Source organism: Pleurodeles waltl, chromosome 5 (genome assembly GCF_031143425.1).
Source record: "Pleurodeles waltl isolate 20211129_DDA chromosome 5, aPleWal1.hap1.20221129, whole genome shotgun sequence".
Classification (NCBI taxonomy): Eukaryota; Metazoa; Chordata; class Amphibia; order Caudata; family Salamandridae; genus Pleurodeles; species Pleurodeles waltl.
Genome location: NC_090444.1, coordinates 673,137,023 through 673,157,764, shown reverse-complemented (window position 1 = coordinate 673,157,764; position 20,742 = coordinate 673,137,023).

Genomic DNA, 20,742 nt, shown 5'->3' with positions numbered 1-20,742 from the left:
TGTTGTTTACAAGAAGGCGTCTAGCCAGAGGATATAGTACTAGAGGAAACACGCATGATTTAGGCCAATTGACCTGAAGACCTGATGCTGTCCCGAAAAGTGAGAGTAGGTGCTCTAGTTCAGGGAGCGTGGAGTGAACATCTCTGATGTATATAAGGGCGTCATCCGCATACAGGGACACCACATGGAATCTACGAGAGTCCCATATTCCCCAGGCTTCAGCCTTGGTGCGCAGGTAGCATGCTAGCGGTTGCATGGCCAGAGCGAATAGCAACGGCGATAATGGGCAGCCCTGACGTGTGCTTCGTTGTATGTTGAAACAGTTCGATATTACCCTGTTAGTCTTCACTCTAGCTAATGGATCACCGTACAGTGTCTTAACCCAGCGCACCAGACACGGCCCAAATCCCATTCTACCCAGGCAAGCAAATAGGATGTCCCAACCTAATGTGTCAAAGGCCTTCTCTATATCCAAAGAGACCGCTACACATTGACTGTCTTCCGCTGATGTGTTGTGTATTAAGTGTATAAGGCGTCTGATGTTAATATGTGTGGTGCGGCCTGGTATAAAACCTGATTGATCCTGGTGTATTAAGGAGTTCATTACAGGTAGCAGGCGGTTAGCAAGTATCTTACCTAATATTTTACAGTCTAGGTTGAGTAATGATAAGGGACGGTTTGATCTTACATCAGACGGATCACGCCCAGATTTGGGGAGCACAACAATGAGAGCTTCCCGCATTGAGGGCGGTAGGGAGCCCTGTTGAAATGCTTCTTCATAGACCTCTAGTAGTCGTGGAAAGAGGGTAGTGGGGTATGTGGCATAGTATTTGATGGGCAAGCCGTCGGTACCTGGAGTCTTGCCGCGCGCCATCTGTTTGACCGCAGTTGCAATTTCGTCTAGTTGTATGGGTTCCTCTATGATATTGCGCTGTGTGTCTGATAATTTTGGGTGGGTTACCTCATCTAGGAAGCTGCGTGCTCTCTCTGCGTTTAAATCTGCCGGTCACTCATAGAGCCGTTGGTAGTACGTGCGGAAAGCGTCATTTATTGCGGTCTGTGATGTGGCCATATGTCCATCTGGCAACAGTATGGACATTGCTGGTGGTTTATGGTTTACTTCTTGGAGGAGCCAAGCAAGCACCCTACCTGAACGGTCCCCCTGAGCATGTTGTAGGGCAATGCGTGTGCGATAGTCATAATGGCTTAGAGTGGATTCTGCTTCGTTCCTATTCCGCCTAAGTTGGCGTAATTGTGTTGGGGATCCGGAGGGTTCCGTGGCATGAATTTCTTCTTGGTGCAGTTCACGTTCTATCTTTATGAGATCACGTGTTAGCTGCTGTCGTATTCCCCAAGTTGTGGCCATACAGTGACCCCGGATAACCACTTTATGTGACTCCCACTCTATTTCGCTGGAAGAGGCGGTGTTAGCGTTTGTTAAAAAATATTGCCGTATAGTGTCTAACAATGACTCACAAAAAGGAGGGTCTAATAAGGCCTCCGTTTGTAAACGCCAAGTGGGTATAGCGGTTCGTGGGGAGCCCCAATATAAGAGTGCTGTTAGTGGGTTGTGATCAGAGTGTGTTTTAGCCAGATATTCTGTATGGTTCAGAAGGGGGCCGTTGCTGGTGGTACTGAATAGTGTTGGAAGGTGGGTCATTAGTTGTGTGGCCTGCACAAGTAACGAGTCCGCACACGACCGCCACTGGGAACCAAACACCCCATTGTAGCGCTTGACTTTCATAGGGTAGCGTTGCAGAGCAGTCCAAGGCTTACTCAAGGGAGGTGGTGTGGGCTAGTAATCCCCATTCACAAGCACGCAAGCATGACTCTTAATAAATGAATGTCCAGTCTGTGCTTTTTCTTTTGATAAAGTAAAAGTACATTTACTATTCACACACACTACTCAATACTATGCAACAATCTACAAATATATACAAAGTGATAAAATCACTCTGGACCAACAGTATGTAATCATTCAGGTCTCCTTAAGGGAGAATATAATCCCCCTTGCGACATTTGAACATTCTGACAGTATTCAACAGTATAGTGCAATGATGACACCTACATTTGTGAATAAATACTTTCATCCTGCCAAGATGTGACTGTCAGTATCATTATTCAAATTAGCATAATCAGGGAACATAAGAGACCAAATTCTAACATTATAACCATTAGGATTACTTTTAGATTACTTTTGGATTACTCTTATTAAACCATACAATAACAGTAGAATACATGGGGCCATACCAACCTACACCTATGGTAGGCACCCTTGCACAAACAGGAACAAAAGTTCACTGAAGCTTGTGCTTCAAACATCCATCCAACCCTACCTAGGGTGGGGACACCAACAGATGTTGGGGGGAGGCTGCGCTGCTCCTGCAGCTCCCCCTGTCTCCCAGTTCTCCGTTGGTGGTGGCCCCCATCTCAATGGGACCACCACAGGCGTTTTAGGGGCTCAATAAGCAGCCCCTGCCCCGCAAAGCATGCTGGGGCGGCAGCATAATTGATGAGCGGCTCTCCCGCTGTGCTGGGGAGAGCCGCTGTGCCTTTTCCTTTCTTCCTCCTTGTTGTTGGGGGTGCCGGTCCCACCCGGACACCCCCGCACCCAAAAAGCGGATCCCTCGTTGGAGGGCGGCTCAGGGAGCCCACCCCTGGCCGCCCCCGCCGGTTCCCCGCACGGCCAGCACCTCCGGGTGCTGCCGCGGGAACCGGCCAGCTGACTGGGAGTCTGCCAGCTCCAGCGGGCAGACTCGGGATGCTGGCGGCCGCTCGGACCGCGCCGGGGGAGTGCAGCGGCACTCCCCCTTCCTGCTGGCATCTTCGGGGCCCCGGGATGGGGTCCGGGGCCCCTCCTCCTTGCCACGGGGAGCGCGACGGCGCTCCCCGGAGTCCTCCTCTTCTCGGGCCCCGGGATGGGGTCCGGGGCCCCTCTCCTCTATAGGGGGGAGCGCGACGGCGCACCCCAGGCCCTCTTCTGCGCGGGGCCCCGGGATGGGGTCCGGGGCCCCTCTGGCCATATTCACGGGGAGCGCAACGGCGCTCCCCGACTTTTCTTCGGCTGGGGGTGCGCGACGGCGCACCCCCACTCCCGCCTCTTCTCGGGGTCCCGGGATGGGGTCCGGGGCCTCTTTGGACCATCTTCACGGGGAGCGCGACGGCACTCCCCGACTTCTCTTCTGCTGGGGGTGCGCGACGGCGCCCCCCCCCATTCACCTTTCTTCACGGGGAGCGCGACGGCGCTCCCCGGCTGGTCTTCGTCGCCAGGGGCCCCAGGATGGGGTCCGGGGTCCCCTTTCCACAGCGGCAGGGGGGTGCGCGACGGCGCCCCCCCATCTTAAACCTCCAATGGACCAGGCTTCACGGGGCCCCGGGATGGGGTCTGGGGTCCCTTTCTCCTGTGCGAGGGGGAGTGCGACGGAACCCCCCTTGCTCCTCTTTTTCCTGGGCAGCCCCCAGGCCCTGGCCCACCCTGGGGGCACAGTCTCAAGCAGCTGCGGAGCTCCACGCGCTTCGTAGCTGCTTTCACAAAGGTCACCATTCTTTGTCCTGTGATATCTCAGGCCCCCAAGGGCCGATTTTCTTCATTCTTGTGTCATTCCGCTCCTGGTGACAAGCCCTTGCCACCAGGAGTACTCTCCTTAGGCCTCCTGGACTGGAAGGGTCCCAGATCATCAGGGAGCCAGTTCCACTGACTTCTGCGCCAATCTTTTCTCTGGGTTCCCTCTTTTCCTTCTGGGCAGCGCGCTCTCCTTGCGCTAGCCCAGTCCTTCCCCCAACTAGTCCTCTGGGGGGGTAAGGGGGCCATCTTGCCTGGCCCTGGCGTTCGCCTCGCTGGCCGGGGATCCTTCAGGGGCAGAGTCCCTGCCCCAAGGGCAGTCAGGAGGTTCTTCCTTCCAGTTGTCCATGACGCCCGTCTGCAGTCCCAGTGTCCAGCAGTGAAGCACAGCCAAGAGAGAGAGCTTTCCCTTGTGCAGGGCCTTTTAAGTGGGGGCGGAAGTGTCCAGCAGGTCTGCACCTCTGGCCTATCCAGATGTGCCACATCACTTCCTTGCTCCCATCCCCTCCTTCTTGCACAGTCTTCTGGGATAGCTCAAGATGGTATCCTCCAGGATTTAGTTGCCACATGTGCTCTGAAAGTCTCAGCCCCTCCTACCTGACATTCCTCGCAGGGCTTCTCCAGCCTGCTCCTGGCACTGAATGACAGCTGGCTGATTGATGCTAGGCCCTGCTCCAGCAACTGGACAGAGCAGTAATTGGCCCTAATCCTGAGCTGAGGCAGAGAAATATGACATCCCTGGATGACCCATAAGTTGTACAACTATGCTCCTGTAACCTACTGCATCATTCTTTTCTTACAGGTTACAGTGTACTTTGGTGTGACTCTGGTCTCGGTGGACCCCAGAGAACTGGAGTTGCACCCTAGGCCCTCCTTTCCCATTGACATTCAATGGAGTATCCCTCAATGCAAATACCTTAAGCACCCTGACATTGGCATTAAACTGGGTGTCCCTACAGTGAAAAGACAGTAAGCACACTGAATCTCCCTCACATGTATACACCCCTCTCATGAGACCTACTCCAGGTCACCACCCACTCTGCATAGTTCCTCCTGCACCAGGACTACCTAAACGCAGTTCTAGGGCTGCGCACACTAGGAATCCTCCTCTCACAGCCCTCACATGGGTGCACATCCATGCGCACACATGATCACATGTAACCTGCCTGGGGCCTCCTGCCTTGCTGCGCCACAGCAGCCTTTCCTTAGCACGGCGATACCAGCGGTAAACATGTGCAGTCCATTTTACCATGTGTTTATTGTGCGGGAGTCACCTCATAGGAGGCTTCCTCACAGTAAACAGTCAAAAACCAGGTGGTCAAAAATCGAAAAATCAGGGCAGTCCTGATGGTCAGAACCGTCCTCTAACAAATAGCATATCTATCCTGGTGTAAAGGTCATGTACCGAGGAGTAATATGAATATTTACGTTTTTGTGGGTGACTCGAACGCCACACATGGACCAACCTCATGTGTGTGCTCCAGGTTCGAAGATGGCGGGCGTTACGTAGACCGGGGACAGTCGATATTGGGGGATGAGATCGATCTAGCTGAGGGTCCATAATGCAGTTAAAATCTCCGCCCCATATCGTCGGGGCAAGTGGATCATGGAATAAGGCAGTTGTGAGGGAATCTAGGAAGGGGATCCGGTTAGCGTTTGGGGCATAGACAGCTGCTAAGTTAAATGGTGTGCCATCTAGCTTGCCCTCCAATATTACAAATCTACCTTCCTTGTCTATTGTCTGGGATGTGAGGGCAAAGGGAGTGCCAGGGGCCAGCCAAATTAGAACGCCTTTGGCAAATGCTGACATAACAGTACCCTATATTTGACCTCGCCAGCGAGATCTCACCTTCGTTAATTCTATTTTCGTGAGGTGCATTTCCTGGAGCATTGCGATGTGTAAACCATGTCGCTTAAGGTATGAGTATATTGTATAACGTTTGGTGTATGTTGCCATGCCTCTCACATTCCAGGTCAAGATTCTATATTGTGGGGTTTGGGTCGGTCTTTGTGTATGAGACATCATTCATAAAAAAAATTACGGAAGGTATTGCCGACATTATAACACAGTTGCATCCTATGTTAACAAGAGTTTGTTTCTGCGTGGACAGTTGAGGTGACTTGGCCCTATGTTTGAAGGTACGGTGACTTACAAGACTGCATTTCAATGAGCATGGGAAAACATGTAAAAAAACAGTAAGAAAAAACCCCAACGGCAAAAACATACCCTCCCGGGCCACAGCTGTGTAGCGTGCCGCCCAATATGTGCTAACTATTAACAAGTAACAAGTTTCTCTGTAACTCTGTGAACAACGCATCCAGAGGTACATTGTGGTGGGGTAGTGATAGTTTTCGATGTGGATATTCCCCGCTGCAGGGCCCTGAGCAATTAGTGTGATACAGGAGGAGGGATCAGTTCAGAAGGTATACGCAGAGATGATCAAGATTTCTATGAGGAGGTGTATAAGGAGTGGTAAAGTACAACGTCCGAGTGGCCTGCGTTGATTATTAGATAATATCGTCTGCTGTGCGAGGCGTGATGTGGGGGGGTTTCATTGCTGCCAGTCTCCGAGGCCTCGGAACCAGAGTCCGATCCCGATGTTTGTAAGTGCTCCGGGCGAAGGGTATTGAAGGAGTACTTGCAGCAAAGTGTGGCTGCCGCTACTGCACTACCGCGTTCGGCTGCCGCTTGTTCCCGATTTGGATGGGAATTAGGTGGTTTTCTGCGACGGCGTCTCGGTTTCGGGGTGATCCATGTAGCCGCTTCTTTCTCTTCCTCAATTGCTGTCGCCAGTCCCTTGGCATGGAGCCAAGTCCATACATCTTCGGGTGTTAGAAAGATGTGTGTTGTTTCTTGGTCTATGATCTTGAGTTTCGCTGGGTAAAGTAGGGCATATTTAATCTGTAAGGCGCGAAGGCGTTGTTTAACTGCCATGAATGACCCCCTTTTCCGTTGCACCTCCATTGTGTAGTCCGGATATGGCGCTATTATTGTGTTTTCGAAATGCCAAGGACCCTTGGTGTGGAACAACTGTAGGATCAAGTCTTGATCGCGAAAATTCAAGAGGCGAGCTATGAGTGGGCGTGGAGGGGCACCTGCCTTTGGTGGACGGCCCGGAACTCGGTGGGCCCTCTCAATGGAGTACAGAGGTGGGGTATCTTCCTGGAATATCGTGGATCTGAGCCATTTTTCCAGAAACAATTCTGCATTAGAGAGTTCGGAGCGCTCCGGAAATCCAACAAAACGGATGTTATTTCGTCTAGAGCGGCCTTCCACATCTTCGGCTCTGCGGTGAAGGGTGTTGAGTTCCTCTTGCATGGATGTTAATCGCATTTGTATAGACTGAAATGTTGGTGGTACAGTCTGTGTGATTTCCTCTGCCTGGGTAACTCGTTCTGTTAGTTTACGGTGATCCGCTCTCAGCAGGTTCACTTCTAGTGAGACTGTGTCAATCTTCTTTTCCAGCGAGGTTTTGGTGTCCAGTATTGCATGCAGGATTTTTTCAAACTTTGCAGAGTGACTTTGCAGTGTGTTTTCCAGTTGGCGGAACTGTTCAATTTGAGACAGTGACTCTGAGGAAGTTTTGTCATGTGTAGCCCCAGTGTCGCTTATCGCCTTGTTGGGCCACGGTTTCACCATGGTAGCAGTGAGAAGGGGGTGTAATTTTGCTGGCTGCAACCGTGATTATTGGACCGCTGTGAATGATATTTTCTTTGCAGCGCTGATGAATTTGTGGAGTTCTGAGTAAAAGTTTTGCAGTTATACTCGGCCCAAGTATGTTTTAGTAAACACTCAGCAATTCACTTGTAGGAGGATGTTTAAACGTTGGGTGCCAGGAGTCCTAGGTTGTAAGTGATGGCAAAGATATTTGTCAATGCGTCTTATAGGCGGGTCATAAAACTCCATTCATGGTTCACATAAGGTAGTCCTGGGTTTGCTTGCAGTTTTTGCACAATGATATTGCTGCTCGTTTTGTGGGATATAATGTTCCTGGGCAGCGGTCCAGTCAGCACCGGAGTTCAATGGGCCTTCACCCGGCCCTGGGAAGCGCCGTCGGTGGGATAGCAAAAGGGGGTGTGAGCAACCCCTACTTACTTGCGGTCTTATAAAGCGGTTTGGTCTGCTGTATGCGCGTCTTCTTCGCTGCAGTGCACATACCGCCTCGACACCGGAGCAATCTTTGAAGAGGTGTGCTCTTTCTCTAGCAACTCGCGGCAGCGAGCACCTTCGACTCGTGTCCTCGATCCATTCCCGTCCGACTCTCCTGACAAGGCGGGCGACCACAGCAATACAGGGGCCCTGTCAGTCGATCCGGAACACGGAGGTCGGCAGCTCCCCCGACTAGGCCGCCATTTTGCGGCTATCGGTCGTGGACGGCATGCGGAGGCTAGCGCGTCGTAGCTCACCCTCACTGATCGCATCCGTTTACATCACTGCGTTTGGGCAATGCCACAAGGGCTTGTTTCATGTATAAAGCTCCTTTAAAGTTGTTTTTTGCAGGATGTTGTACGGGCCCCCGGCCCGCTGTCATATTAAATTAATACCAACACAGCATATACACTTTACAACTTCCCTTCATAAGTTTCCAGAGTTTAAAATCACTCCAAGAAAGTGTAAATAATGCCAAATTCATTGGGGGAAAAAATTGACAATATCAACTAAGCTGTGTGGACATGGTCAAGCACAACTGAAATACTATAATCAGGCTCCCTTGCATATGCTTAATCTGCCCCAAATGACTGGAGCACTGCATTAAACAACATCTGTGATCAGAACATTGCAATGTCGGGTTCTATAGGAAATCTGTCTTTTTTGCATGGTCACCTCAGGTACTTTGCCTTTTTTTGGACCCTATTTTTGCAGGACTTAAAGTACTGTACACTTTGCTTTCGTTAAACAGCAGTAAGGTGTCTGTGCTCCCAGTTTAAACGTCTTAATTGGCTTAAACCTGATTGGCACAATTAACTCTCTAACAATGCCATAGTTTATGGTGGACAAATCCACCCATTGCATGGAACGTTATGTGTCACCTCTGGACTGCAGCACCTATTTGCCATCCACTACAGTGGAAACAAAAACATGGCTTCAGGAGTACCCTGTGTAGTCTAACTTCAGAAGCTTGAACCCTGCTGCACAGACCTGCCAAAATCACCCTTTTGATAGATAGGAAAACCTGATTTTAAGTACTAAAAAAGTCTCCCTTAATAGTACCTTGCTGCCCACAAGGTAGGGTGCAAAATATTTAGGAGTGGAACATATGTGAGATTAGAAATGGTGTGTTACCCTTAGCGACTGTGCTGAAAACAACACTGTCACTGGTCAGGATGTAACTAGGACATAGGAAAAGTCAAGGTATAGATTATGCACTTTATTCCATAATTTGTGACTTGCTACAGACTCCGTTCAAAGACTTAATTTATATTTAATAAAAATCTAATCTGATGGTAGAGTTGAATTTTGATGAAATATATGGCAATTGTAATCATTATAAAGTTACCTTTTCCTTTCCTGAACCTGCTCGAGGCTGATTTGTATGTCCTCTCCAGCCACTATCCAGTCTGTACTTGGTCTGAAGATGGTGTTAAATTTGCTCCCAATGCAGAGACAATGGCCTGGGAGTGGGGAGGTGTTTTTTTCCCTGGCAGAAATACCTGTTGGGTGGGCCTAGGAGCTTTTAATTTCCATCAAAGCGATCTTCCCTCTCACAAATAAGTTAAGTGACCTATAGAACAACCCCAACCTTTGTCCCCATAGACAGTCTGGCACAAAACTCAGCAGAAGGAAAGGTACCCCCAGAGTAGATTTTGAGTGATCACACAGAAGGGGATTGACACATTACCCTACCAGCACCTCGGGTGGGCACATAGGCTTTGAATTGGGAAAGAGGGGTTTTCCCATGTAGGATTTTTAGAATCTGGGGCACTGTGGGATTGTTTGTAGTAGCAGAAATAGGAGCTGTTGAAAAAGTGGATATGGTTGACTCTAGAAACTTTTACTCCATTGGTAGGGACTACCCAGGATTGATCACACCCACTGGTTGGGGCCATGCATGAATGCAGTATTCCCAGGCACCACCCTCAGAATACTTACCAGAACTACTGATAATTAGAAGAGCACTGGAGCCGCTGCCTGTCTAAGACCTGAGAGGCACATTGAAGGACTGGACCTGGTCCCTCTTGTACCTGCGAGAAAGATGTGAGCTTCAAGACTAAGGGCCAGATTTAATAGAAAATAACAGTGTGATGTGCTGTGCCAAACTTGGGAGCATCACGCACCATAATTTTCAAAATGAAGGGATGAGTCGTATTTCCTAGAATATGGTGCATCCCTGTGTTTCCCCCTGCGCTGATGCTAACGTTGCTTCCATGTACCAAAGCAGCCATCCTTGCACCATAGTGCAAAGATGGCTATGTTGAGGGGGAGATTGTTTTTGTGTAGGAAGGAACACCTTCCTGCACAAAAACAATCTTAAGTGGTGATTTGCTCTTTCACATAGAAAGAGCAAAAAATAAGGAGAAATGAAAGAGTTTCTCCTCGTTGTGCTGCTCTAACGCCACCCTTCGTGTGGTGCTAGATTTTGGTGCTGCCTCAAGTTTACAAAAACTCGTAAATCTGAGGCAGCGTCAAAATACAATGGGTGTTGCTGTGGCACGCCCACAGCAACACCCATTGCACGCCCTTTCCACACAAAGTGCTGTATATGATGGGGCCGTATTTACAAGGTGGTGTTAAGCTACAAAATGTGGCTTGCGGCCAACTTGTAAATACGGCGTAGGGCATTGCGCTACCGGAGCATCACAAAAAGTGACACTCTGTGGAAATAGGACCTTTTAAATCTGGCCTAAGTTGGCTAAACTCCTATGTGGCTACAGAGACACAACAAGCTGCAAGAGGCCTTTGCACTGAAGTACCCAGCTGACCGGTGACAAGTGGAGCTGGACTGCAGCTTGCTGTTGGCCTCTGCCTGACACCCTGACAGCTCAAACGTTTGGAAACTTTTTTAATTTTTTACCTCTGTAACTTTAACAGAAGCTGCAAGAAAACGTTTCTGACCAGCAGTTCCAGACCACTGGATTGAATTTCAACTTCTCCCCAGTCAAGCTTCCCAGCACCAAATTAAAAAATGACCAACTCTAATTCCACCTTGGGACTTTGAAATTTCCAAAGCTTCAATGCTCCGGCAGGAGCAAGATGCTTCAAGAATCCGGCATTCTGTTCTGAAGCTACTGCTACAATTTCAGCAGCATCTCACTGAGGAAGGGTTTCCCCTCTCAAAAAGTAACTGTCTGTGTATGCTTTGGAACTTGTTGGAAAATGGGTTATTGATAAGGGCAGGTAAGTATCTACACTTAGCAATAGGCCACTGACCTCCACTTAGGTCTAGTTAGGTCTCAATAAATTAAACACAGCTCAACCCTTGGTTATTTGGCAACATGCGACAAGGCTTAACTTAGGAGACAGAGTGTAAAGCAGCCAAATATCACAAAACAATAACTAAATAAAACACAGGAGAATGTTTAAAAGTCCAAAACCAATTTATGAAAATAGATTATATTTTTTTCTTTAAAATTACACAAAAACAAATAAAATTGGATAAGGCGAACCGGAGATATGAATTTGTAAAGAATTATTGTTTTCTAGAAACAAAAAGCGCCAATCTGGTCGCACCTCGACCGGGGCAAAGTCAAAGTTTAAGGCCAACTGTGATGGAGCCTGGCTCGGCTACAGCCCACGGAAGGCCCCGGTCAAAAGTTTACCTTCGGACTTAGTTGTTTTTGAAGATTTTCCGCATTGGGACGAACCTGCAAGTCAGTCCGGGTTGCAGTTGAGGCAAGCCGGCTAGAGTTGCTGCGGCAGGTCAGTCCCTCTATGGAGCATTTTTCCAAAAGTTCTCCAAAGTTCTCCAAACTTCTGGATCTTCTCCCAGATGTTCTTTTAAGGTTCTTTTGGGGTCCACAGCTCACACCAAGGTTCCAGAAGCTCTGATATGCTCCTTCGGGGTGTGGACTACAACTCCCAGAATGCACCTGACGCAAACTCCTTTTTCACCACTGGACAGTGGTCAGCTGGTTGGTTTCTTCAGGAGTTGGTGCAGGGGTCTCTGGTTAGCAAGTTTTCACCTGTAGCAAACAGGAAGTCCCTCCTTGAACCAGTTGAAGCAAGGCAAAGTCTTTCTTGTGCTGAAGCCCAAGTGTGCAGCTGGTGCAGTCCTGCAGAGTGCAGGGTCCAGGTGCAGGCCAGGGGTCCAGCAGGGCAGTCCTTCTTCTCTTGTAGTTCTTCATTGTTGGAATCTGATGGGGATCTGGGGTGTGGGTGTAGGTCTGCCAGTTTTATTCTTGCTCTTGGGTGAAAAACTAGGGGGTCCTGGTTCTCCAATCAGGGGCAGGGTCCTTCCCCTTGTGATGACCACTTCCTGGGAAGTGTGGCAAAAATCAATCCCAGGGAGCAACATTCCCCAAAAATCCATCATGGCTGAAAGTGATTATTGGAGGTTACAGCTGGCTGAGCCCACCCAGTGGTGTGGCTAAAAATCCTAAACATACCCCTCTCCTGCCTCTCCTAATCTAATCAAGGGGACACCTAATTGTCTGGGTTTGCAGGATGTGGGGGTGTTGCTGGGTTGCTCCAAATGTCCTTCTCTGTCTTTGAAGACCAGTTTGGCAGCCCTCCCCCTTCCTGCCTCACCATCTGCTGAGGGAGATCTCCTCCCACAGGCACATCTCTTTGTGTGAAGCCAGGCCACTTCACACCTCATCAAGTCAGCCTGGCCAGGCTGCCAGAGGCTGGGCAATCAGAGCACAGCAGCAAAAACACTGCAGGGCTGAAGTTAGCAACTTTTCAGGTAAAGTTTAAAACTCTTTACCTGAACAAGTTATATTAAATCCAACAACTGGAAGTTATGGGATTTATTATAACAATTAATTTGATACCAAACGCTTGGGCCCATATTTATACTTTTTTAGCGCCGCACTTGTGTCATTTTTTTACGCAAAAGCGGCGCAAACTTGCATAATACAGTTGTATTTTGCATGTTTGCACCGTTTTTGCGTCAAAAAGTGGCGCAAATGCGGCGCTAAAAAAGTATAAATATGGGCCTTGGTGTCTGTTACTTAATGGGGGCTTTAAAATTTTAAATAAAGTCTCCCCATTCTAGCCTATGGAGACCATTCACTACAATGAGGGAAAAACAAATTTGGCTGGTTTACGTCACCAGGGCTTATGACACTATTTTGATAAGGTCCCTGCTTATAGTTACATGACACCCAGCCCTGGGGTCACATAGGGCACACCTTAGGGGTGACTTACATGTAAAAATAAGGTAGTTTAAGACTTTGGAACTACTTTTAATTCCAAAGTCAAATTTGCATGTAACTTTACTTTAAAAGCAGCCAGCAAGGCAGGCCTGCCTTTAAAATGACACTGGGCACCTCAGCAGTGCACCTATGGGGGCACTACCAATGCTGGGGTCCCTAAACCTCCATGCCCTACCATATACTGGGGACTTATAGGTAGGTTAACTTTGCCAATTATAATTAACCTAATTTACATATCCACTTTACACAGAGCACTGGCCCTAGGACTGGTAAGCAGTACCCAGGGCACAACCAAGAGTCAGTAACCACCAGTACCTGTCCAAAAAGTGTGGGGGTGACCAGGGCAAAGAGGAGGACTTTCCTACAGAACTTAAAAGACATTTCCACACTTTTCTTCCACAATTTGACAAAGTCCCTTTCAGAAGTGGGACTTGCAAACTGTTGCAAACTTTTTAACTTCTGGGCTTTTAACCAGGACCTACCTACTTGGTGTATCCTACTAGAAATTACACTTAGGTTGTGGTCTACCCCTTCCATGGGCTATCACCAGTACTTTGTGCTTTCTGGTGCTATATCTTTGACTGTTTGGTTTTTTGATTATATTACTGTTGTGGTGCTGCATAAATACTTTGCACATTACATAAAGTTAAGTCTGTCTGTCCTGTCATACCTACCAGAGATTTGAGCTCAGGTTAGTTTGCTCACTTTAATGGGTCACCTTATTAACCCTTTAGGTGAGCATTCATCGATCCCAAATAATAATCCTCCTTCTTACAGCAGCCATGTCAAAAATAGACATTATTGCAGCACATACACTTTAAAACGTAGCCTCATAACTTTCCGCAGTTTAAAATCACTCGCAGAATTCCAACCACTTGACTATTAGTCTCTGTTTTTTTAGCCCCTTTCAGTTAGCCTTATAGGAATGCTCTAGTTTTTTTGTTGTTATTTTGTCATTGTGATCTGTCGGGAATTGTAAGACAATACTGAATGTTTTCAATAGTAAATGCGTTTACTTCACCCAGTTAAAACGCAAAATAAATGGATCTATCTTCCCAAACCACACAATAACCAAAGTACATTCTGAAGAACGACGGAAGGCCAAGCTGACTTTTTACCTGCCTAGAAATAGGGGTGTACAAACTTTGCTAACCCATTTTTTTCAAGAATTTCGCTCGCACTCCAAGTAATTTATCTCGGAGGGCATTTCATGTACCAAATAGTCACACAAGATAGCTGAAAATGTCTTCTTTGAGGAGAAATAGTGTCTCAGAGATACATTTTCTCAGCAAACCGATCTCCAATGGGGAAAATCATGCAAAGCTTTCTTTCCATTAACGGAATTGGTTCAAAGTTTGAACATTTCATATATAACACGTAATTCAGCAATCACGCACGATTACTCCAGTGCAACAGGCTTCTCAGTGACGCCATATATAAAAAACAGCAGAGCTCCTGTGTTGACGTCATCATCTACTGATAAATGATGTACATTTTCATCCTTTGAGTTTAGTAACCTTTTCCCAAAAAAATTAAAATAACTTACTGCATTCCGATCAGCCGTGTTCATTTACCTTATAGTTGAAACTAATGTTGCGCTGCCTAAAGATTCCTTTACGACGTCACTAACCTCAGGGGTTACTAAGGAAAACATATTTTTGGCAACGGCACTACAATATTTCTTCCCTCAGTGAAAACTAAAACCCCTGCCCCAGGCATATGCCTAGTGTAGCTGAAATCGAGTGATTTACCCTATACATGAAAGACAGCATCTACAACTCTGGGTTGGGGGAATGGTTCGGTTACTTACCGGTGATCTTCATTACCCCGATTCTCCGTCCTCCCCATCGCAGGCTTAACAATATGACGCAGGGCCTGGGCCAGGGGGACAGAGAAAGAAGGGGAAATGGCAAAAAGCCATGTTTGTCCAAAGGCAAGGCAGAGAGATCGGCCCAAACCTGTTAGTGTCTTCCATGAGTGGCTCCACCTTCCATAACGCATAAAATGCTTGCGTATCGTTCCCCCAGGCCTTTAAAAACAATATGACTTTCTCTAGGAGAAATAGAAGCCATGTTTTAGAAGGTGAACAAATCAGGATAACACATTGGAAAAGGGCTTTGACAGAAATCCCTCAGAAACCAGGACAAGATCATCACTGAGATACACTCCTGATAGACAACGATGAATTATGCATGTCCGCGTCCTTTGGCCATTTAGCAAAGTCTTTTTTCTAGAATTGTATACAATAATATCGTGATAATGTCATTCGTATTGTACAAAAGTTAACAAATAAAATGTTTTCTCACATTTTCCCCGGATTTTCTTTATGGATGCTTGAAAGACTGAAAAGGCTCTTACGCCAATGTCCGATTTTTAACCCCTCTCCCCATCTAATTTTCAGTCCAATTATGTATTTTTTGCATGCAAGAGTTTACACGCATGAATTCTACATTTAGTGAACTCAAGTCAAACTTTCCAGTCAAGCTCCTTTTTGGCAGAGTGACAAATTGACAGAGTGGGCAATTTCATAGTGCGTGTTACTTTTATTTTAACCTTGAATCTGAGTACCTTGAACTTTCACAATCATATAAAAAAGAATCAATCACTGTTTTGATGACAAATAAGTAAAATACTTCTGCACCTTCCACAAGTGCTGCGTTTGAAAACATAATAAATGAAAATTGTGCAGTTGTAATAAGAGTGAAGCTGAAGTGAAATTTATAGCAACTCTAAATTTCTCGAAAACGTAATTCATATTTTGACTTTAGGAAGGCTGCTACAAATTAAATGGCACATGTTTTATACAATATTCTGCGCTGAAGACCGCCATGTGAAAAAGCAAATCGAAATTCTCCATGATGAATGTTCATCAAAACGAGCTTCTTCAATTACAGTAACTATGTGTAAAACCCAAGACTGTGAAATTGCAGCACAGAGCAGATCACCTGCAACAAAATTTGACCTTGGACTGCTATATTTGATTCCCTTTTTTTGACTGTGGCAAACACACTTACTAATAGCTTTGCTTTGTTGGTCAAGAGAAAAACAAGAGTTCCTTCAGCAAATGAACTTAACCCCTTTGCTGCCAGGGCTTTTCCCCTCCTGTGCCGAGCCTTTTTTTTGGCTATTTAGGGCAGTTTGCGCTTAGGCCCTCATAACTTTTTCTCCACATAAGCTACCCATGCCAAATTTAAGTGTTTTTTTTAGAACATCCTAGGGATTCTAGAGGTATCCAGACTTTGTGGCTTTCCCTGAAGAAGACCAAGAAATTTGCCAAAATACAGCATAAATTTAGTTTTTTTTTTTTAAATGGGAAAAAAGGGATGCAGAAGAAGGCTCGTGGTTTTTCCCCCTGAAAATGGCCTCAACAAAGGGTTTGTGGTTGTAAAATCACCATCTCCCCAGGAACAGGCAGACTTGAATTAGAAAACCCAATTTTTCAACACAATTGTGACATTTTACTGGGACATACCCCATTTTTACTATTTTTTGTGCTTTCAGCCTCCTTCCAGTTAGTGATGGAAATCGGTGAGAAACCAATGCTGGATCCCAGAAAGCTAAACATTTCCGAAAAGGAGACAAAAGTCTGAATTTAGCAAGGGGTCATTTGTGTAGATCCTAAAAGTGTTTCCTACAGAAAATAACAGCTGAAATAAAAGAATATTGAAATTGAGATGAAAAAACTAGCCATTTTTCTCCTGTATCTGTAACTTTTTCCTGCGGTGTCAGATTTTTTAAAGCAATATACCATTACGTCAGATGGACTCTTCTGGTTGCGGGGATATATAGGGCTTGTAGGTTCATCAAGAACCATAGGTTCCCTAGGTTCCCAGAACCAAAAAGTGAGCTGCACCTTGCAATGGGTTTTCATTCTATACCTGGTACACAGCAATTCATTTGCTGAAATATAAAAAGTAAAAAATAGGTATCAAGAAAACCTTTGTATTTCCAAAATGGCCACAAGATAAGGTGTTGAGAAGCAGTGGTTATTTGCACATCTCTGAATTCCGGGGTGCCCATACTAGCATGTGAATTACAGGGCATTTCTCAAATAGATGTCTTTTTTACACACTGTCTTACATTTGGAAGGAAAAAATGTAGAGAAAGACAAGGGGCAATAACACTTATTTTGCTATTCTGTGTTCCCCCAAGTCTCCCGATAAAAATGATACCTCACTTGTGTGGGTAGGCATAGCACCAGCGAAGGAAATGCCCCAAAACACAGCGTGGACACCTCACATTTTCACAAAGAAAACAGCTGTTTTTTGCAAAGTGCCTAGCTGTGGATTTTGACCTCTAGCTTAGCTGAGACCTAGGGAAACCTAGCAAACCTGTGCATTTTTTAAAACTGGACACCTAGGGGAATCTAAGATGGGGTGACTTGTGGGGCTCTCACCAGGTTCTGTTACCCAGAATCCTTTGCAAACCTCAAAGTTGGCCAAAAAAACACTTTTTCCTCTCATTTTGGTGACAGAAAGTTCTGGAATCTGAGAGGAGCCACAAATTTCCTTCCACCCAGGGTTCCCCCAAGTCTCCCGATAAAAATGGTACCTCACTTTTGTGGGTAGACCTACTGCCAGCGAAAGGAAATGCCCGAAAACACTATCTGGATATATGAAAATTATCAAATACAAAACTACCTGTTTTTGTGGGGGGGTACCTGCGTTTATGGTCCTGGGCTCAGCAGCCATCTAGGGAAACCTACCAAATCCAGACATTTCTGAAAACTAGACACCCGAGGGAGTCCAGGGAGGTGTGAATTGCGTGGATCCCCCAAAGTTTTCTTACCCAGAATCCTCAGAAAACCTCAAATTTAGCTAAAAAATCAAATTTTTCCCACATTTCTGTGTGGGATCACTGCACCGGGACAAATTTCATACCCCCCACCATTCCCCTCTGTCTCCCGGTAAAAATGATACCTCATTTGTGTAGGTGGGCCTAGTGCTTGTGACAGGGAAGAGCCAAAAACATGTAGAGATCGAGGGGAAACTAAAGCGGGTCCAAAAGGCCAGTTTGAAAAAAAAACATTTTTAGGCCGACAAGTGCAGCAGAATTTTTATTAGTATAGATGAGATAATGCTGGGTGTCTAGGAATTTTGTGGATTCATGCAGATCCTGGAAGGTTCGATCACAAAAACTTGGGAAAAATGTGTGGTTTCCATCAAAGATGGAGGTTTGCAGGGCATTGTGGGTAAGAAAATGGTGTGGGGTGCATGTGAAACACACCACCCTGGAATCAACCAGATGTTTAGTTTTCAGATGTGTCTAGGTCTTGTGGATTTTTCTACATGGCAGCGTCCCAAAGTCCATAAAGTGCAGCACTCACCATTCCAAGTAGGACAATGTTAAGAGTTAGCCAAGCTCTCATGGCCCAAATGTAAAACCATAACCCAACATAATCAAATATCTTCTTGCTTGCTGTGGGATAAGATGTTTTAGAGTGCAGGGGAGAGCTGAAAGACTGTTACCCCCTTCAGTTGTGGTGGGGGCATAACCACGCCCATACTGGTTGGTAGCCACCACACCACTATTTATTTTTTAATTCCCTGGCATCTAGTAGACTTTTTTCCCCCCGGGTGTGGATCAGGGGTAATTACCCCATCTGCCCACTGGTGGGCAGAACAACTTTGGCCCCATTTTTTTGGGGTGGGGGTATGGCCATACCCCCACCCTCTTATTTTGGAAAAAAAAACTTCCCTGGTCTCTGGTGGGCTTTATGCCCTCCCCTTGGGGGCAGATGGGCTTCCAAAAATAGGCCAATCTGCCCACAAGGGAGGCAGATATGGCCAACAGTAAGATGCCCCCATAGGGAGCAATCCTTACCCAAGGGGCTGCCCCCTAAAGAAAACATGCATATACACACACACCAATCCTTGCTGCATAAGTGGTTTCTGCCCCTCCAGGGGCAGACCAGCCTAATAGATATACACTGATCTGCCCCCAAGGGGAGTAGAAATGGCCAAAAACAAATCCAACCCCCCCCAGGGGAGCGACCCTTGCCTAAGGGGTCGCTCCCCACCTCTAAAAATAAAATTAAAAAACCAAAAAAAATGATCCCTGGCACCTAGAGGTTTCTGCACCCCCCCTGGGGGCTGATCGGCCTAATAACAATAGGCCGATCTGCCCCTGGGGGGGCAGAAATGGCCTAAAATAAATTTGTCCCCACGGGTAGCGACCCTTGCATAAGGGGTCGCTCCCCTTGCGTGAAATTGATGCAAAAAAAAAGAAATCCCCGGTGCCTAGTAGTTTCTGCCCCCCCTTAGGGGCAGATTGGCATGACAAAAATTGGCCGAAATGGTCTAAATACAATTTGCTCCCCACCTATAAAAAAAAATGTAAAAAAAAAAAAAAAAATTATCCCTGGCGCCTAGAGGTTTCTGCACCCCCCTGGGCGAAGATCGGGCCAATAACAATAGGCCGATCTGCCCCCAGTGTGGGGCAGAAATGGGCTAAAATTAATTTGCCCCCCCGGGAGTGACCCTTGCCTAAGGGGTCACTCCCCTTGCATAAAATTGGCGCCAAAAAAAATCCCCGGTGCCTAGTGGTTTCTGCCCCCCTTGGGGGCAGATTGGCCTAACAAAATCGGTGGATCTGCCCCCACGAGGGTCAGAAATGGTCTAAATACAATTTGCCCTGCAGGGGAGCGACCCTTGCCTAAGGGGTTGCTCTCCACCTCTAAAAAACAAAAACAAAAACAAAAAATAAACCAAAAATAATCCCTGGCGCCTAGAGGTTTCTGCCCCCCTGGGGGCAGATCAGCCTAATAACAATAGGCCGATCTGCCCCTAGAGGGGCAGAAATGGCCTAACATAAATTTGCCCCCCCGAGGGGCAACCCTTGCCTAAGGGGTTGCTCCCCTTCCGTGAATTCACCATAAAAAAACTCCCTGGTGTCTAGTGGTTTCTGGGTAGAAATGGCTTAAATATAATTTGCCCCCCTAGGGGAGCGACCCTTGCCAAAGGGGTCGCTCTCCAACACTTACCAATAATTTGGTGTATGGCCCACGGTACCCCACTAGCATAAGCCAAGCAATCTTTATGTTTTTACAGTTTGGTTGTATTTGTTGTACTGGTTTGAGCACTATTTTCCACACTGGACCAAAAGTTGGCTAAGGGTGTTATTTGTTATTATACTGCTTCCGTCATCATAGAAACACTGTGAAAATGCAGTAAAGCCATCGGAATAAAATTGTTCATCGTTCCCTACATTAAATGTAATGGCCACAGTCACTAAATCATATAATATAATTACTTGGAATTTTAGGGGTTGGGGTCATTCTACAAGACACATAGGGTACCACGCCCACCTTGCCTTCCTACAGGAAACCCAGTTTACTACACCAGAACTGCAGAGCGGGTGGAGGGGACAGTTGGTTTATAGTTCATTCTCAGCATATGCCACGGAGCTGCCATATGGATAAGGCCAGGGATTCTGTTTTCAGTACAAGACAAAAAAATAGACACACAGAGTAGATATGTACTCCACAAGGGACTACTGGATAGAAAGCAGATTGTGCTGGGATGTCTTTATGCCCTGAACCAAGAACTGGATGCTTTCTATACACGTTTATACTGTGTTAGTGGAATGGACTCATATTTCATGGGTGCTGGGTGGGGACTCGAATGCTGTACTAGATGTTCTCCTCAACCGCTCACACCCACTCCTCCCGAGCGAGGCACTGGTTTGCCAGGCCAGAGCATTGCGACAATGGATTGAGGGGTGGGACCTGGTGGATGTATGGAGGATCTGCAATGAAGGGAGGGAGGGAATACTCCTTTTATTCCTACCCACATATGCTCCATTCCCATTTAGACCGCTTCTTGTGCACTTCCAGCCTGCAATCACACATAAGGCATGCTACATAT